The 11,965-nt window shown below is 42.4% G+C and overlaps 1 long non-coding RNA gene across 1 annotated transcript; it reads left to right on the top strand.

Annotated features, from left to right (window-relative positions):
• The first annotated feature begins 6,730 nt into the window (after positions 1–6,730).
• Positions 6,731–11,662, top strand: LOC144690804 (uncharacterized). Its single transcript, XR_013578969.1, has 3 exons — positions 6,731–7,114; positions 8,359–8,573; positions 10,810–11,662. It is a non-coding gene; the product is annotated as an uncharacterized LOC144690804 (long non-coding RNA).
• Positions 11,663–11,965: the final 303 nt, after the last annotated feature.

The raw sequence follows: 11,965 nt of genomic DNA on the forward strand, positions 1-11,965 counted from the left end.
ACCATCTTCTAAAATCCTTCTCTTAAAATAATGATCACCGAACCAACAGGATAAATGTTAGTCCCTTCCCCTAAAAATAACTTAAAACAGTGTTGTAACCTAAGGCACTGTTACACAACTAATAAATAATGTAGAGATTTTGAAATGGCTGAGGCTGGAAAAGTTGCAAAGCGACAGAAAAAAAAAACAAACGCATTTTCTCGTGTATTTATTATTTTCTCCACGCTGTCTCTGTCTGCAAGCATATGATTTATTACAGGGAATAAAAGGAACTTTGCATGCTGGTAGAGAACTGCCTCATCTGTTTATTAATGACTGCCCGATATCAGCTGCTTCCTGGGAATGAATCATGTGGGAGTAGTAAAAACTGAGTGAGGAGAGAATGAAAGAGAAGGACAGATAGATAGAGAGAGAGATAGGACACGGTATCAAGCGGCTCTGGGGAATGGACGGTGCGGGAGAATTAAAATACGAGCAGGGAGACAGAGAGTAATTGAAAATGTAAAAAAAAACGGGATAACGGGAGAATGGGGATGTTCCAAGACAAAGATCAATCCACGTTCAATCATTTAAAGCAACTGGAGCAAGAAAGCCGATGTTAGCTACATTCTTCACTTTTGCTCGCTTTTCTTGCGATGAAAGTAATTTTAACTCTTTACCGACTTTTATAGCGCGAATCACCTCCCCAAGTCCCTTTCTCATTGTTTTAGATATCTGGTAAATATCGCGACTTTCCTGGAGAATAAATTCAGCATCGACCATATCTCTATAGTTTCCCTATAAGCAAAATGCAGCCGAACCTGTGTAGTATTTCCTAAGCGAGCAGAAAGAGGCACATCTATGTCTTGTATTTCTACCCCTCCTCCGTTACTGCTTGGTGTCTGCATAAACGCCTTCTAACATTCAGCATGTCATTCATTGATGTGTACAGTATATAAACTGGAGTGTGTGATTCCTAATGTATAGATTACAGCACACCCTTACAGACAAATGCGGCTAGTCTTTACCACACGATGACATTTGCTCACTCAAACTTTACAATACTGCACTTATTACTTGTCCCCTGCAGCACCAGTGCAGTGTTACCTACATTAGCCCGGTTACCTGGTGATCCATTTAATTGTACTTAATATCCACGCATATACTGAAGGCCAATATGGCGCTGACATCTATGACCCGAGGTGATCCTCGGTCTTTTGATGTCACGGAAATCGATCTATATTTAAATTACTCCCATAAAAGGAAAATTGAATGTGTGGAGAATTCAAGTCACCAGGCAAGTATGTGGAACGTGTATGTTTTTTTTTTCGTGTGGTTTGATTAATTAACTCTTGATATTTTTGTAAATGGTTGCATATTCTACCTCCCCCCCCCCACCCCTCTCCCCACAACCCCCGCGATTTAAAGGAAAAGATAGTTCCAGTAAATATAGACTCATGACTTGCGTTACAGAGCGTATATAGTCACTATTTGGAATGACTTCCAGCTGAACAAATATTCAAGAGAAAAGAGAAACTAATACACATTTAGTAATCAGTGGCTTATTCTCTTTCTCGGAGTGGGGCTGTTCATGTTTATATATTATAGAAAAATGAAAAGCGAGACAATGCTGCCTCATTATCATTAGGCATTGTTTACTCATTGCTGCCTCTGCCGTCCTTTAGATTTTTTGAATTCATTCACTGCATCGCCCTCAGTAGTACATTGCAATCACATTGCAGTTTTGACTATAGTATCTTGTATTGTCGGCATTTAGATGTTTTAAAGTCAATAACGAATGTATTTAGACACCAAAAGCGATCACAGACAGCCAAAGGGAGAAAGGTGAAATGAAAAATAAATGATTTCTGTTAAAGCGACTGTGATACACTTATTCTGCACCCCGATTTTAACCCGTAGTTGGTATAAAGTCTCTGTAATCTAAGCAGCCCCTGTAATCTAAGTGTTGAATTGACAGTTACATTGTAAATAACAGAAATTGATGCTGTTAATGCTTATATGAAACATCTAATCTGATTTTGACCCAAAGGTTCTAACGTAAATCGGCTTATTATTTAAGCACAGTACTTTCATCTGAATAACTTAATGCAAAAATGTGCAAAAATAATTAGGGATTAGTCGTGACCTGAAACCTGGTGACTTCAGATTCCAGGGCAATATATTTAATACCATCGTTACAGCGAATGCAAAGAGTTTTATTTTGTTTTTGAAAATCAGTACTGGAGTGTCGTCATAAAGCTCTCCCCGATAGAAAGTGACAATATGGGAATAAACGAGACGACCTCGTGTTCTATAGCACTGGCGCTAGAATTAAAGGCTTACAATAAATAGTTGAGACTTGGGACCTTATTAAGAGCTACCATTGATGTAATCGGATTGAAAGATATTTGGTGGCTGAGGGTGGGGTTGATCACGGTCTGACTATATAGTATGAAAATGCCACTACTGATTATACGACAAGAAGATACTAATACTGATGACATAGTAACAATGTACTCTGTTCCATTGTTATGCAAAAGCTGAGTCTAGTTGGGAAACAATTTAAGGTTGCACAAAAACGAATACAATGTTTCAGCACAATGCTTTAATCATGCCAACTGCCAGTGAGAAAAGATGCATTTTGAATAATTTAATGATATGAAGTCGTCAGGCAGATAGAAAAGTGATTTTTGAGAGCGTTCTGGGACTTGGTAAATATCTAGATGGTCTACCTTCGCTTCAGCTCTGTGTTAAGAACATTTCTTTTCGACTGTCCCAGAGCGCAAGTCAAACCTAGTGACCCATATTACAGGAGTACAGAGGGAAAGGACGGCAGTGGTAGGTTTTCCATTTGAAATTCCTTGGAGAATATTTGACAAGAGTTGAAGGAGAATTGTGAGTGATCAAAAAATAACTGGACGCGTGTACAGCGTCTGTTCCCGTGAGCTGTGCTGGAGGTGGGGGGAGGGGTGAACAAGGCAAGTCAAATCGCTTAATACGAATTTGTAACAAGTTTCGTCAACTGGTTTCTTGCATTTTTAAAATTAATGATGTTGTCTGCCAGAATTCCTGACCGATTTTCAATAGTTTGTACACGAATAACTAAAGCATACTGTATGTTACTGCTGATCTTCGTCAATCCGGATTTAAATTCATTACAGCCATCTCTGATAGGTTAGTGCCGAGCTCTTAATGGGCATACTGTGACCGGACCACCTTTGTTTCAAATTATCCCACCAAACCCTTTCACGTTCTGCTATTTCAATATAATTCCGAAGCGTTCTAATTACACAGGGTTCGGCCAGTAAATTGGCTGATTTAAACTTTGTGAAACTGACCTGAAATTGATTGGAAACAAGTCTCTCTCTCGCTACATGTAGATATGTGGCACACACACAAACACACACGCACATAAACAGAGATTGTGTACGCTTTGTGCATTTAGACAATGCCAACTGCCGCCTGCTTGGAAGTTTACAAGTTCGGAACACGTTTGGGAATCTTCGTTATTCCTTTCCATGGTTTGAAATTTATTTAAGCATCTGCATCGCCATTAACGGCTTCTCACATACAGTCTAGAACATCTACACAGAAAATAATTAGCATGGGGTCAAACACCACAGGAGACCAACAATCGCATCGCTTTGGGGAGGGGAGGGGGGGGGGGGTGGTGGCTGGTCACTGAAGTTGCCAGTTCGGTTAGCATGCATCGAGTCAGACCGCGTCCCCAGCTAGTTAGTGTGTCTGAGAAAGGTTTTAAGAGGGAAAAACTGCACTGGGATTTCTTCACGTTTCAACGGAGAGGGTCAAGCTTATGTGGTCTGTCTTCTGGCAAAGTACTTTTTAAAAGGAGGAAGATACTATTGAGAATAAACCTCCGCAAAGAAACTACCCTACACACACACACACCCTTTCAGATTCTAGCTCGCCGCTTTGCGTGCTATGTGTGAAATCTTTATTACAGAGCACGGAATCGGGGTAAGCATGGACCTGCAGATACAAGCTGCATCCATTCCCCCCCACCCCCTCCAACCCCCAACTCTCTCTCTCTCTCTCAAAACTATCTGGTTTTAAACATGGTGCCGAGATGAAGGAAGGAACGCCGGAGCCTGGGATGTCATTTTCATTGCAGACTTGCAATGCTCAGTCAAGCTTCAGTGAGCTTTGGCTCAATGCCAACCTCAGCAAAAGCCAGACAAGGGGGGAGGGGGGAGCATAACTATTTGAAACAGGCAAACCAAATCTCACGTCTAACAAAGCGATCTTGCGCCAAGTTTTTTTTAAAGGGTGTTTGTTGGATTTTAAATAGACTATAAACGTTTGCACAACGCGTGTACGTTTCGCGTGAGGAAGTCACACACGAAACTTTATTTAACACACACACACATAACTTTTCAAGAAAAAAACCTTTTGTTTTCCTCTTAGCCCCCCCGAAGCCTGAACTTGCTTGCAAAAAGCCAAAAACCCATTTTGTATTGGGCTGATCGCAGAGGCGAATGCTCACTCGAATCCTGCTGGAGTCACAGCAGAAGTGGCCCTGCCACTCTCTACAGGATTCAGCGGCTGCCGCGACACACAACCATCACTCTTTCGCGCAAAACACACACGGAGTACTTACTGGGACACAAGCGGCTCATAAAACAGAGAGTAAAGTGTAACTGCGAAACACTGGCGATTAAATGGAACAACTGGTGAGGGTTTTTTGTTTTGCTGTTTGGGTTTCCCTACCAAATGCTCTGGGTAGGAGCAGTGATATCTGCGTAGGAATGGAGTTCGGAGCAGGCGGTGAGATGGTGTCTCTCTGTGTCAGGGCTGAGGGTGGTTGCTGGCCGGCTCAATCACCCTCCCCCTTGACAGGAGACCCCGGGCCCTCTGGTGTGACTCGCAGGCGAGTCTGGAGCGCGGCGACACCAAAATCTATGCAAATCGCCGCCCCGTGGTCACATGTCCCCATGGGGAGGGCGGAATCGCAAATCCACTCAAAACAACGATCCCCTTTCCTTCCAGAGACGATTTCTCTTTCTTTCTTTCTTTCTTTCTCTCTCTCTCTCTCAATCCGAGGCCAAACTGATTTGTAATGTGACTTTTAGCCCAATTTAGTTTGATCTTGAACACAAAAAGCAAAAGGGATTCTTTCTAATGACTCGGCACGTCCTCATTTTTAGCTCCATCGTCAACACACGAACACATTTAAACCTCGGACTAAATGCGGCCTTTTACTGTGACCTACTAGTGCCCGACGAGCCACTGGTATGGCTAAGGATGCTAGGGTCAGGATTTGTGAATGACTGCGATATTAAAAAGAATTACGTTGTGAAATGTGCCTGGATTAAAACCGGGTTCATTCGATCCAACTACAAGACGCCTTGTGCTTTTTGAAGGCGAACAGAATGGGCCACATCTTTTTCTTTTCCCACTTTTTATGTGAAATTATTATCTTTTGGACTTTCAACTGCCTTCAAGGAGTGCCCTTGTTTTAAATCGAACAGCCACTGTAAAAACGAAAATCAAACCAAGGCTGGGAACGGCAATATGTCACAGGCTGGGAACTGGGAAATTCTATTGTTTCCTCCAGAAGTTAGAAAATGAAATGAATTGCAAACAGGAAATCGCCGTGGCTGTGGCTGGAGGGCCGCTTGCATTGTAATTTGGAACAATTACAATCATTCCCTTTATCAAGCTGGCTCGAATCACTCGCGGAGAGGCTTGTTGCTAAATCAACTCACAACAAATCAGAGGGGGTGGGGTTGGTGGGAGAGAGTTCCCGAGTGAAGAGGCGCCTTCTTTGTCCTTCGATTATTAAAGTTGTCATGTCACCCGTGCGTAATCCAGAGGAACAAGTCGATTTAAAAATCCTGCATCCCCTTCCCCAGACTGTTAACTAGTCAAACATTGAAACCTGGGGATTGATAGTGCGCGACTCCCTCTCTGAGTATCTCATTTAATCTGGCTCCATTGTTTACACTTATTTAGTTACAATCATCTCCGGGCCCTTACAGTTTCTAAATCCACACCTATTGCTGCTTGGCAGGAATGTGGAATTGACTCCAAACTGGCTTTCTCGTTACATTGTATCAGTTTTCTAACCCCGAAACGCCACTCAAATCCCAAGGGTTCACTGTCATTTCCCCCTCCCCCCCACCCCCCCCAACGCCACAAACCCGAGCAGAAAGAAGCTTTGGCTGCTGAGCACCAACAGCAGCCCCCGAATCTCCACTTTGTGAACTCAGTCGGAGAATTAAAGACTGCGCAGTGGCCTCAGAGCTAACTCGATGTGCCTCGCCACCCTGTTTCAGACGCGACCAGCGCGCAGTCCCGCCGCCAGAAACCAGAGGCGAGCTCAATTTTGGTTGCACAACATTTATTTTTGAAGCGGAAACCGCAGCGCAGGATCAAATCTGCTGGCGAATGGACGCTCATAAAGCGACACAAGGAATAGGGAGAGAAAAAAAACAATAAAGTGAAGCAGGAGGACCCGACTCAGTTTTGTGTGTGTGTGTGTGTGTGTGTGTGTCTGTACCCGCTTTAAGAGTGGGAGGCGATTGACTGGCATACTGGGTGTTGTGTGACTGTGCCTGAAAGCTGTGGAGCTGTTCATCCCGGCTCAAAGCCCTCCCTCCGGAAAGCAGGGATCAGGAGGGTCGAGTACATGATTTGCACCGTCATATATTTCTTCTTTTCATTAACCGATTCGACGATTTATAGATTTCCCGGATTCCTACTTAGCAAAGGCGAGACTATTTTTAAAAAAAACCCAAAATCTCGGTAATCTCATTTATCGCAACAAAGATATGGTCGGCTTTTGTTTTATTGGCAGTGAAAGGGGGGTGGGGGAGGGGGGAAAATGGGGGATTGTCTCTATTGTCTGCAGCCATCAAGCCTGTTCTGGTCAGATTAAATATGACCTTTCCTTTCAATAGCTGGGCTTCTAAGTACTGTATAAGCAAATTCCTTCAATGTTACTAGCTTGTTGTTTTTCAGCTTGAGCGAATCGTTGCAATGGAGAATTTGCCGAGACGTTTCTCAAGGGCATCCTGGAGATTTATTTTTCAATCTCAACATGAACACACGAGCAAGACAGATCAAGCTAATCTCCTCCCAGCCCTCTCGCACCCTGTTATTTATTTGCTAAAGGGTAAGTGGCTTTGCCTCGGAATTGGAAGGGCAGTGGGGAGAAAGATTTTTTTTTTGTTTTTTTTTCAAGAAGGGGTACGTCGAAGGAAATTAAGCAACTTTAATACGATTTGAGCACGCAATCTGTGCATTTTTTTATATATAACCCGTCCTCAAATCGACCGACCTGCCTGTATTCAAAATGCATATGAGACTCGTTGTATGTTTTATCTCGTCACATTCTGCCTTCCACTTTCTGGCCCGGACACATTGATAGATAACATTAGATAGCCTTGTCCCGAAACATTTTTTTCGGTGCTGTTACGAGACGGACGGGGCCCAGGGCTGCTTTAGACAACTGTAGCCAGGACATTGTGTGTGTCTGGAAAGCCTGTATTTCCCCTCCCCCAGCAATGTATAGTGCTGCGGATTTACTGGAGGTAGAAGTCGCCCACAGCTATATATATCTGAAAGCTGATTGACACTGACGTCTGGGGAATTAAGGAATAGAGTTGTGTTTGGCGTTTTGTTAATCAGCTCGATGGAGCGAACAGACAGATGAGATGAGAGAGAGAAAGGCAGAGGCAGGGCTGCCTGTGCTCCGGGAGCCTGCAACGAATGGAGGGGAAGCGGGGATTCAGGATTCGGTGTAAGCACTCTGCACACACACACACACACACACACAAAAAAACCCGAGTCCCATTAACCACCAGCAACTGGGAACTCAAGCACTACCTGAAATGCAACCCCACATTAGGATCCATGCCCATTTCAATCTTGCAAGAATACACGTCGAATAAAATAATTCAGAAGCGGCAGACACGGTCAATGATATAAACAAACGTAAATAAAGATCGGGTTGAGGTTTTAGTAAACAATTATCAGGTTGGAAAGAAATGTTAGGCGCAAAACATTTCTAATTTCTAATAAATTTCACAGCCAGAGTTATTTGAATAAAGGATTATTGCCTCCAAAGCATTCAGCCGCCGAAGACACTAAGATAATTCGCAAAATGTTCAATTGGAAACACGAATGTATCTATTGTGTCGTATGTTTTGTTTGCCAACTTTTTCATGTGGTAGGGTGTGACCCGAATTACATTACATCTGTAATTTATATCTTTATATATATCGCTTTTATACTGTAGTTATATATAGTTGCATGTAAACACTAGAATAATGGTCACAAAATGTAGACGTTTGAATACGGCCTTCAAGCTGCATGATTATTAATAGAGGATTAAAAACATCTTTCTTTCATTTGTAGGTTGCACATTATCGATGAAGGTGCCAATTGACTCTTCGGGACTGAGGAATTTCACGTCGGCCAAAATAACATTGTGAACTTATTTTTTTTTTAAACTCCGAACTAAAAGGCAGCGAGGAGCTGGGTGTTTGAGCGCGGGAGTGGTAGTCTCTGGGGCTCACCACTCCATTACTCCCACTGTCAAGCACAACAAATGGGGCTCGGCTCATTAAAAGGTAGGCGCTATGAAAGAACATAAAATTAAGGTACTGTGTGTATTGGCTTATGTGTGTGTGTGAAAGCGACCGAAAGAGAGGGGGGGGGGGGGGGGGAATTAAATAAATAAATCGAAAATAAAGATACAAAGAGCCAACCAGATCTGCGTCTATATTTTAGATAGAAAAATAGCCTAATTCAAACGTGACTATGAGTTACAAAGTAGAGCGGCACATGAAATATAGATTATAATCCCTTTAGAAATACATAAAGGCACGATCCTGTACCAACCGAAAGAAAAAGAAAGAAAACTAATTGCGGAGCAAGAAGTGGGTGCCGGAGACTCGCTGCACAGGCTGTACATATTACCTAGATATAAAAGTATAATTAATAATGACCGAACATCTTTAGCGCTACAATCATTAGAGCAGGAAATTAGACAGTGAATAGGACAAATGCCTCTCCGATGTTGTTCCGTTGTTGGAGGGTTAGGATTGCTTTCAACCCGGAGCAATGCTTCAGCCTTGTAGAGTTTAATAATGACAGTAACCTTATTTTTTAAAGAGAAAGTACTGAGTGAGTTTATCCCAGATCACTGACAGGAATAAGTTCTCGCAATCATTACGTGCAGGCACGGAACATTCTACTTTTTCAATCATTACCTCCTTTCAAAGGACCACTTTTACATCGTCCTTTAACTGTGACTCCCACCGTTTCCCCCCACCCCCAACCCGGAAAAAAAGTTTCTGGTCCCACTTCAGTATTTAGCTAGCTTCAGTATTTTAACATTGCTACCCCCAGACGCTGGCTGTGAATAGCAGTTCTCCAATTATTTCCATTCCCCCCCTGAAGTGAAGCAGCTATTTGGAATCGGAAATTGCACCTTTAAACTACTCTCAAACCTGGCCCGATTTTTAAAATCAATTTGAAAAGTAGACCCTGCCTAAAATAAGTGCTTTTGAGGAAATGTGTGTTTACTGTACGAGTATTCCTAACTTATCCATTTCACAGTGTCTCTCTGTATGAAGGCACAGAACCCATTCTCGTTCAGTGTATATAGGCGTGCTGTATTAAATGCATATTGTCTACGGTATCTGTCCAGTTATTCATTAGGTTATCTATAAATCTTTATACCTATCCCGGTCTATTTCTGTTTGCTGCTTATATTAATAATATTCAGTTTCTTGTTCCTCAATTTCCGCTTCGCTGTTATTACACTTTATCCTAACCCACACCCCAGAGTGTCCCAATTCGGACATAGAGGCTTTTACCCGGCGCAGCATGCACCATGTTAACATCGGCTGTCCCCCTGTAGTTCGGTAACAAGGTGAACAAAATGACGACCAGCAATCTCGGCTAGGCACATAGCCTTTTATTATCAGAGCTGGTTTTAAAACTCCAAACAAAAGCTGTAGCTTTCGATTGGGTCAACTAAGCATAGAGCCCGGGGAAGTGGGAGCATTCCTAGGGAGGCTGCCGGCGGCAGAACCGGGACATTTATCCCTCGCCTCCTCAGTGAGGAAACCAAATCAAACATGCAAAGGCTTGCCCACTCCCTCCTGAAACGGCTCCTTATAGTGATTTGATAGTAAGATTTGAAAAACAGAAAGCTTATGCATGGCATCATGTAACATCCCTGCCCTCTCCTACACCTACATATGTACATGATATTAAAACTCGCAATAACCCAGCGCCCAACATTATAGGGACTGACAATATATCAATGGATCTCCCCAAGAGCCTGAACGCGAATGTTTTGACCTATGTGTGAACGTAGAGGGACAAGGGGAAATACAAACACTGGCAGAAATATGATGTCGCTGTGATATCAATATTTAAAATCGCCAGGTTATTAATGTTTAGACACCCGCAAATAAAAATGAAAAAGATATACAGTGCGTTAACAGTTGAAATGGAGGCCCCTCGCAATAGACTCAGATGTCAAACTATAGTAATACGTATATATATGGCATAAATGTTAAGGACGGTCCTATACCTAGTGATATCCATAATTATAACCATGTGGATCTACATACAGGGGGAAATTAATATGCAGAGTCAAAGATGCAAACGTGATTAACGGACGACCAAAATTTAGAGTTAAATATTGCACATTGGTGTGTGTGTGTTGGCGAAAGAGTGAGTCAAGCAGGAAGATATAAACAGTAATAACATTGCTGGGAATTTCATCTCGCTGGATTTTCTCCGCGCCAGGATGGGAAGTTCAAGGTAAACTCGGGCCCTTTGTTATTACAGACAGACCATCAGTTCACACAGTCGGCAAGGAGTTGATGCTGAACTGTTGTGTTCCTATCGGGGCTGCACGAAACAGACCTGCGTCCTTAATGAATGCAGCCCTGTATAATTAAATAATTGACTGTTCCCCGGAGGAGCTATTCGCCGCATCTGTTCGCTGACTCCACAGGGGATCCTAGACAATACAGGACAGGCAGAGACTGAAGGAGGCATCCCGGCACATAGTTGGTTGTTTCATCAGATGGTCTTTAGGCAAACGCCTTCTGCTGTCAAACAAGGGGGTGGGGGGGGGGGGGGGGGGGTAAATCAAGAAATATTTAATAAAATACATTTTAATTTAAAAAGTATGTAATAACTCAACGGCATTCAGCCACTTGTCTTCCAAATGTCGCTAATATAATCACATCTTTTAAATCATACAATTCCAACATTATCCATTAAAATTACTCAAACGTTGTAATAATTCTGCATTTACTCGGGAGCTAGGTCTGTCGGTCTATACAGCCCGGGGGTCAGTTGACTGATTCTGAATTAAAACCTGTTTGGAGGAAGAAAGGAATATATGTTTTATTTGTAAATATGAAAGAGCAGCAATAGTGGGCCCAAACGTTTGAAATGTGTGTCGGTAGTTTTCTCTGCATTGTACTGCGGCGGCACCTTGCACAGTGGTAGAAAGGGTTAGAGCTTTTTAATGAATCCATTGGTAAAATCACAAATGATTGAAATTGCCATAAAAATCGTAATACAGAATGAACTTCCAGGGAGAGGGCAGTACAAGTCTGCAGAGTGACGATATACTGTAGGACACTCTGGTGTTAGATTTGTATGTATATTTCTGTATTCCCTCAAGATTTTTTTAAAAATAGCAACAATAAAGAGTTAATTAACTTTTTTTTGCATTTGTGTTATTTCACTTTCCAAGAAATAAACCTCACTCTTTAAACCAGTGCTTTACTGTCATCTATCCGGCTGCAGAATACTCAGTGATTTTCCAGAACAAGTCAATTGGCAACAGAAGCCGGCAGTATTACCTGTTTCATAAATGTCTGTAAACTCTCTGTTACCCTCCCTGATATCCGCACGTACCGCTCTTGTAACACAGCAAAAAGAACCCAATCAAGCAAAGTCAACCGGAAAGTAAATAAAAGGATTTTTT

This window comes from Cetorhinus maximus, chromosome 15, assembly GCF_964194155.1.
Source record: "Cetorhinus maximus chromosome 15, sCetMax3.hap1.1, whole genome shotgun sequence".
Classification (NCBI taxonomy): domain Eukaryota; kingdom Metazoa; phylum Chordata; class Chondrichthyes; order Lamniformes; family Cetorhinidae; genus Cetorhinus; species Cetorhinus maximus.